This window comes from Lemur catta, chromosome 5 (assembly GCF_020740605.2).
Source record: "Lemur catta isolate mLemCat1 chromosome 5, mLemCat1.pri, whole genome shotgun sequence".
NCBI classification, from domain to species: domain Eukaryota; kingdom Metazoa; phylum Chordata; class Mammalia; order Primates; family Lemuridae; genus Lemur; species Lemur catta.
Window position 1 is genome coordinate 27,000,666 of NC_059132.1, and position 8,007 is coordinate 27,008,672.

Below are 8,007 nucleotides of genomic sequence, written 5' to 3' on the forward strand. Positions count from 1 at the left end.
GAGACAAGCAGGAAGAGCACCCAGCTTTTCGTACATACGTAAAAATGTTAGCTGATATTTTTGCCAGTGAGGAAGAAGGTCAGAGGTTGATGTAAAAGCAAAACAAAAAGCCACAGGTCGGGCTCCCTGGGAAGCAGACTCTGAGTTGAGCAGGTAGGAGGTTTATGGAGGAGGGCTCTGGGTGTCAGCACCGTGGAAGGGAGGAAAGAGGAGAGAGAGAAAGTGGAGCTGTCATGCAGCCCAGTGACAGCCAACACCGCACAGAGATCTAGAGCAAAACCGACGCTTCAGCCCCTGGTTGGGCTGGGAAGGCCAGGTCTTGACAGCCTCTCGTGGATCGGTTATGGGGTACCAGCCACCCCAGGAAGGGCTGACCTTGGGTGAGGCAGCTCTCTGCAACTTCGGCAGCCCACTGGGGCTGCCAGCACTCCCAGCAGCCAGGACAAGCTCCCTCACTCAAAGGGAGTCTGAACAGTGCACACAGTATCTTGCACACAATGTCTATCCCACCAAAAATTAAAAAAAAATAAAAAAATAAAAATCTAAGAACAAAACAAAGCAAAAGCTTCCTGTGAGCCTCTGGGAAGGAAACAGGGCAGTCTGCAGACATCAACTGAATCTAGTCACTTATTCATTCATCATTTATTAATGCCTGCCATATGCCAGGCCCTGAGGCTTAGGGCTTAGAATCAGATACTGATTCCATAGCAATCATAATAATAATGTTTTCTCTTTAATTTTTAAGGCATGAAAATAAAGATAGGGAAACAGTGAAGGAAGAGATATCAAATCACTTGAAGACAGGATATATTCTCAGGTGATCAGTCACCTGTCAGCCCAGTATGAAAAGGTGTTAATTTGAATGAAGAAAAGGACACAGCAATTTTTTTTTCCCCCCACAGCAATACATCAAGATGTTCTCCTGGTGACTTAGCATGCTTGGCAAACTGTGTACGCTGCACAAAATTGAATTCCCAGGTTTGGGGAAGTCTGAGCAGGCTGAAGGTACACAAGGATTTATTGCTTTTTAGTACTTAAAATGCCTCCCACTAAATTTGTTGTGACTTTCTCCCCCTGCCTGTGGCCCCAAGTTAACCACAGCCTGGAGCTGGGTAAAGGTTAACAACACACCAAATAAAACAAATCAGCCCCAAGGAGACAGGTCCCTGCTTTGTGGAAGCGACAGAGCCAAGTCCTTCGTGTCCCTGGAACGCTTGGGTGCATCCTCTCTCCCCAGGATTGGCACCTGCCCTCCCCTCCACACTCTTCCCATCCTGCCCTCTTCGTCTTGTCACTTAGCACAGTCTCCCTAGTGGCCCCTCAAGGATTGTTCTCCTTTAGCATAAGGTAACTCTCACTTTTCCCACTGATCCTCTCACTTGTTTGTTAATGGGGTTCAGGACACATCACCCCAAAATATGGCTGTAGGAGTCCAGACTAAACCACCACAAAATATGCCTCTTTGACGTAAGAATGATGTTGAGCAGATCATTTTGGGGAAAAGCAGACACAGCTTTCTCACAGCTCTGAAAAATGAGAGTAGAAATTACTCTTTTGTAAGAGAAATTTATATCTGTAAAGTAAATTTCCATTTGTAGGGGTGTCTCCCTCTCTGCCTCAGGAAGAGAGAGATGAGGAAATCACTAGAGACTTACCAGTGGAGGAGGCATCACTTACATCTGCATAACAAAGCTTACCCTCCTTTAAGGTGTTTTTCCCAGCCACCTCCCCATAACCTGGCCTGTCCCCACCTCCTGCTTTCCATGTTTCAGGAGATGACGGTATTCAAGCCTGCTGAAGTCTGAGACAACTCTTTGAGATCTGCTCTGGAGATTTTACTCTTTGAGATTTCCCTAAATATCTCCCATGTATCGAGGAGGCACACATGTTATTATACTTTTGGTTTTTTCTTGTTAATCTCTTTTTTGTCACAGGGAGTCCCAGCTAAGAACTCGGAGAAAATTATTCTTCCTGTCCTACAATGTCTTGTCAGGAAGCCAGCAGGCCACTCTGCAACTAATATTTCACATTTGCATGGCACACTACAATTTACGACCTGCATCTGAGCCTCACAGCTGGCCAAGAGGCAGGCACTGCAGAAATGATCACCCCCCACTCCAGAGATGAGGGCACTGAGGCCCAGAGAGGTAAAGTGACTTTCCCAAGGTCACAGAGCAAAAAGGCAGGCCCTAAGCCAGGTCATCCATGCCACAAACTAGACCTGCTCACTGCCTCTCAGCCACAGGGACCAGGCCATGTACAGGCCTTACATGTACCTTACGTGTATGACAACTGACCGAGGTCTCTGACTCGGGAGAATTAGCTGGAATCCACAGTGAGGCTGCACAGCCTCCCAGAGGAGGCCCGTGTCTACACGTATGTGCAAATACATCCTCCAGCTTGAGCACACCTGTCAAAGCCAAAGTTTCTTCTTCCTTTTTGCATTGATGTCAAGCCAAAGCAACAGATTAGAATTTCAGAATAAAGCAACACAGATTTTTTAGCTTTGCCATACCAAGTGAGTTTAGGAAATCATGAAGTTTGTTGTTTTAAAATTTTCCCAGGCAAATTTCTAACACTTGGGCAATATTCATTCTGCACCTTTTCTTTCACTCAACAAATATTTACTGAACACCTAAGGCGGGGAGGCACTGTGCTAAAGGCGGGAGACACAGCTGAGGAAAGGCAGGCAGGTTCCTGCCCTCGGGGAGTCTTACAGTCTGCCAGGATAATACCGTCATTAAACAGGAAAGTACAATGCAGAATTTAGAAACATCGCTCTTTGTAACTCTGTTGGTGGGAGTTTAAAATAGTACAACCTTTTCAAAGGGCAATTTGGCAGTAGCTATCAAAATTGTAAACGTATATAACTTTGGATCCAGCAGATGCTGAAGTAAGACAAAAGAAACTAAAACAGTAGATGCTAAAACAAGGGCAAAAAGTTATAGGTATGAATATGCTCATTGCGACATTGTTAGTAATAGCAAAAAAAAAAATCACAAGAAGGAAGAAAGGGAAGAGGAGAGGCAGGGAGGAAAGAAGTGTTAAAAGATAAACTTAGGCACATAACAATTTTGAAGAGTTTGTTTGAGCATTGAACCATTCATGAATAAGGCGATACCAGACCACAAGCAGTTCAGCACTCTACCAAGGGGGAATGAGGGGAAGCTTTTATAAGGTGTTTGAGGAAACAAGACAAAGAAAATGTATCTGATTGGTTAAAGTGGAAAGTTCCCAGTTAGAGGTTGGTTGGCAGTTTCAGACTGGTTAAACCTAAGTTTCATATTACTGTTTATAATGGGCTTCAGTTTGCTTTCATAGTAACCCAAGGTGCCGAAGCCATCCAGCCTAATGGCCTTCCAATTAAGTTGTTTTTTTTGTATTTTTTGTTTTTTTTTAACAGGAGGGAGGAAGGAAAAATCTAAATATGCATCCAGAGGAATACGGTTTAAAGATTTGTGGTATATTCATACCATAGAATTCTATGTAATCAATTAATATGAGATAGATACATCTGTACTAACTTGGGAAAATGTTTATGAAACACGCTAGGTGAAAACAAGCTGGTGTTGGGGCTCAGAAAACTGTACCCCAAGATGAAGGCCTCAGAAGCAAAAGTTCGTCTCTGACCTTCTCCTGTCCTCCTGCCTCTGAGTCCCATTCTCCTCTGAAGCTAACCATAGGAGCTAGAACCCCTCTTCCCCAAGGCAGGTCATAAAAGCCAGAACCCCTTTTCTCAAAAGCTAGCCATAAAGCCTAAAATTATTCTCTGTAAAACTGGCCGTAAAGAAATTATCTGACCTATGTTGTTTGACTGTAGGTCACAAAACCCCTATTCCAGGGAGGGTCCTGCCCCACAGCCAGAAGGAAGGATGCTGAGCAGAGAGGCCAGAAAGAATCTGCACAGACAGGCCTTGCTGGGTTTCATCACTCAGTCTGTCAGCGTTAGATCTCACCCATTGGTCCAATCATATTTCTACACAGCTGCCCATGCTTCGCTGAACCTAAGCATAAAAATGGACAATTTCCCCTGTCTGTCTTCATTCTGAAGGCTCCACGTATACACATTCAATAAATTTGTGTGTCTTTTCTCCCATTAATCTGTCTCATGTCAGTGATTTTTCAGTGAACCTTTATGGCAGTGGTCCCCAAAGTTGTCGGCCCCAGGGACTATTTTCATGGAAGAGGATTTTACCAAGGATCGGGGATGGGTGATGGTTTGGGGATGATTCAAGCGTATTATATTTATTGTGCACTTTATTTCTATTGTTATTACATTGTAATGTATAATGAAGTAATTATACAACTCACCATAGTTTGGGGACCCCTGCTTTAGGGGACCAGGGGCTTAGCTCCCTACGTTGGAAAATAGTGTATATGTTACATGTATCTATATGTGAACATACATGCATATACCTGTATAGGCACATATGTACATGTAAGTGTGTATCTACTTAAAGGCAAAGAAAAAAAAATCAGGAAGGATACAGACCAAACTGTTACCAGTGATTATCTGAGGAGTAGAATGAGGATGATTTTAATTGATAAACTTTTTAATTATTTGCAAGTAATACTGATTATATCATTTTGAAAATCCAACTGAACACAAAATAAAGAGTATCAAATGCTAGGACGGGAAGAGAGTGCCATTTCCAAGCACAAAGCAGGAGTCAGTCGCCCTTCACTTCTTACTGTTTTAATCTACTCATCCTGTCACCTCCAAACGCGTCCCAACAAGACCCCAAGCATCCTGCAATGTCTAACCCCACCTAGTGGCAGACACAGGTGAATTCAAGACACAGAACCATTAGGAGAAAGTAGATCTTTTTGTTGTACAAGGAGGGTGTATGTGATGGATTTCATAGCTAAATGCTGCAAAAGGCCGTGACTAGTGACAAGAAGGGGTCCTAGGGAACCTCACAGATTTGTTGAGAAGGGAAGATTAGCCCAGTGTGTGTAGAGGTTATGTTTTTCAGTTCACACTCAGTTGTGCGAGAAACACAATTTCTCCGACTTTTAAATAACTCAGCTAAACTTCTGTCTTGAGCTCTTATTCTGTCAAGATGGCAGAAACTTATTTTCAATCAAAACAGTACCACTTACTGTGCCCCCACTACCACCCCTCTGCACACATGCACATGCAGGACACCAGGACTGGGTTAAAGTCTAGCAGAGGAGGGGTCTCTGAGAGCCAGGGGGAAGAGAGTGGGGATTTAGGTCTACACAGGCTACTGCTAAGATGCCCCTATACTTTGTTAAAGAAAAATTATTCAGACACTTGCTAAAGACAGTAAGGCAGACTATTGAGGAGGACTACTACCATGGGGTCTTACAGCATGGAAGGATTGGACTTCAAATACAACAAGGACACATCAAGATTTATTGGGGGGAGCTGCAGTAGTGGAAAGTAGTAATGGAAAGTAACTAAGAGGAAACATCAAAGCTAGGGGGGCCCTAGCTAGACAGACTAAGCAGGATTCTTGCTGAAGGCAGGCCAGGGTGATAAAATATGGAGGGTGGGGGATGAGAAATTTGACCGAGGATGAGTTAGGTCGAGGAGAGAGTCTTTGTTGGCTTTCACACTTGGCTGTCTCAGGCCTAGGAACCCTCCCTTGTCTCGGAGATGGGAACTTCCTGCAAGATCATCTCTGCCCCTCTCCAACGAGACTGGCTGCATCCCTTTTTTCTCTTGCTACTCTTTTCCTGGGGCTGAGCTCTGTCTTAGTTCATTTGTGGTGCAATAATAGATCATCACAGAGTGGATAATTTGTAAAGAACAGAAGTTTATTTCTCACAGTTCTGGAGGCTGGCAAATCCAAGATCAAGGCACCGGCATGTGGCCGGGTGAGGGCCTTCTTGCTGCATCCTCACATGGCAAAAAGAAGCAGGGCAAACTGGCAAATGCCACAGTGAAGCTCTTTTATAAGGGCCTTAATCTTGTTAAGAGGGAGCAGCCCTCATGGCCTAATCACCAACTGAAGGCCCCACCTCTTAACACCATCACACTAGCAACAGCTGAACGTTAGAGGAGACACACTCAAACCATAAAATCAGCCTTTGCACTTGGCTCTTTTGGGCCCAACAACCAATCTTGCTTCTCAGTCAGGAATTCCCTGCAGGGCCATCTCTGCCTCCCTCCAATGAGACTGCCAAGCCACAGTTTTCTCCTGCTGCTCCCTTTCTGGGGCTGAGCCCAAGGGGCAGGAGGCAGGACTTCACTCTGCAGACCCATAGCGTTCCCAACTCTCATCCCCTCCTCCCACACCATGGGGAATCTGTGTCCAGTCTGGGTAGGGCTGTGGGGAGTTGTAAATCCCTCTGTCCTCCAACCCTTCCAAGTCAGTTGGTGGGAGGACAAAAAGCCTGGAAGCTCCAGCGTCCTCTGAGGAGGGAAAGCACAGGACAGGGCAGAGTAGCGTGCAATGCGCATGGAAGAAGGAAAAATATAGGGGGAAAAAAGAGGAGCCCTGATGCATCCCAGGTAACGTTGTAGCACGGTGGGTGTACGTTTGGTTTTAGCTTATGATTCTCTGGGTTTGAAGCCCCACTCTACCACTTACTAATAGTGGTCACACAATTTCACTTTTCTTCAGGGATAATTGTATCTACTTCAGGGGGCCATTGTGGGAATTAATGCAAAAGGACAGCAGACACTTAATCAGTCTATCTTCCTCCCTTCCACTTACAACTAAAGCCTGCAACTTGACATTGGTCTCCTGTAATTCAATTCAGAGTGCTCTACCCACCACGCTCCACCTGAAGGCGGGAAATGTCAATTTTCCAAGCATGAGCCTCATATTGAATCACTTATCCTTCTGAAGCATGAAAAACAGAAGTGTCACCTTCAATAGCTCAGCTCCTATAGGGAATGTCCAGGCCAACATCTCTTCAGAACTACAACTTTTCCCAAGGCCGAAAGAAATGATGGTTGGAGCTCATGGCAGTATCTACTCAAAGCCTACTCAGGGCTTAATCTCAAAGACCTCACTCAGAAAAGTCTTCACACAGATGTATCCTAGAAAGGCTTGAACCAAGAGGCAAGCCTCTCCTAAGAACAAATGAAGGCAGTAGTTATCCCAGCTTTAGTGTGCCTCCAGTTCACTGGGAGGGCTTGTTCAAACAGCTTGGCTGGCCCCATCCCCAGATTAGCTGAGTCTGTGAATCTGGGTTAAGGCCCATGAACTTGCACTTCTAACACGTTCCGAGGTAATGCTGACAGTGTTGACAGGAGACTATTCTGGGAACCACTGGATTACAGAAACATATAGCTCAAAAGGGAGGACCAACAGAATTCTAAACTAAGACAAGGGATTTGCATATATAACTCACTCCCCCTGGGGCAAGCTCACAGACATGTACATGAACGAGTACAATGATCTTTGGCATGCCTTGCTCAAGAACTAGAATCTTCCATCTATTAACACTCATTATTTCCATTAGAATGGAAAATGTTACATGAACGATGCTCTGAAAATGTGGGGCCTCAATGGGAATAATTTCCCCCCCAAATCCTCCAAGTACCACTCCAATATAAGCCACTTGGACAGGACCAGGACTCCATTCACCCTATGAATTCCACATACATATTTCCTCCCACCCACACTCTGAGGATGAAGGTGATGCCCTCAGCTTACCCCATCTCTTCTGGAGATCAGCCCCTTCCTCCAGAGACTCAGCCAGACAAGGCTGAACTACACATCTGCCCCCTTACAAGTCCCTTCTCTAGAAACTCCCCTGTAACTCATGGATGGCAGGAGAGCCACTGTGTGACCCTATTCCCTACCCTTTCTGATAAGACAAGGCGAGGTTACTGGATCCAATCTCAGCCAATCAGATTCACTCCTGGAAATCTGAAATTGGGATTCAGAGACATCCAGTCAGTATCTGAAACTGGCTGGACTCATAATTATGAGGTAGCCAGAGCTCACCAGATAGCCAGGGAAGCAGAGGAAACTAGAACAAAGAGAAAAGAACAAAGTAACTGCACAGGTGGAGAAAGAAGAAGAT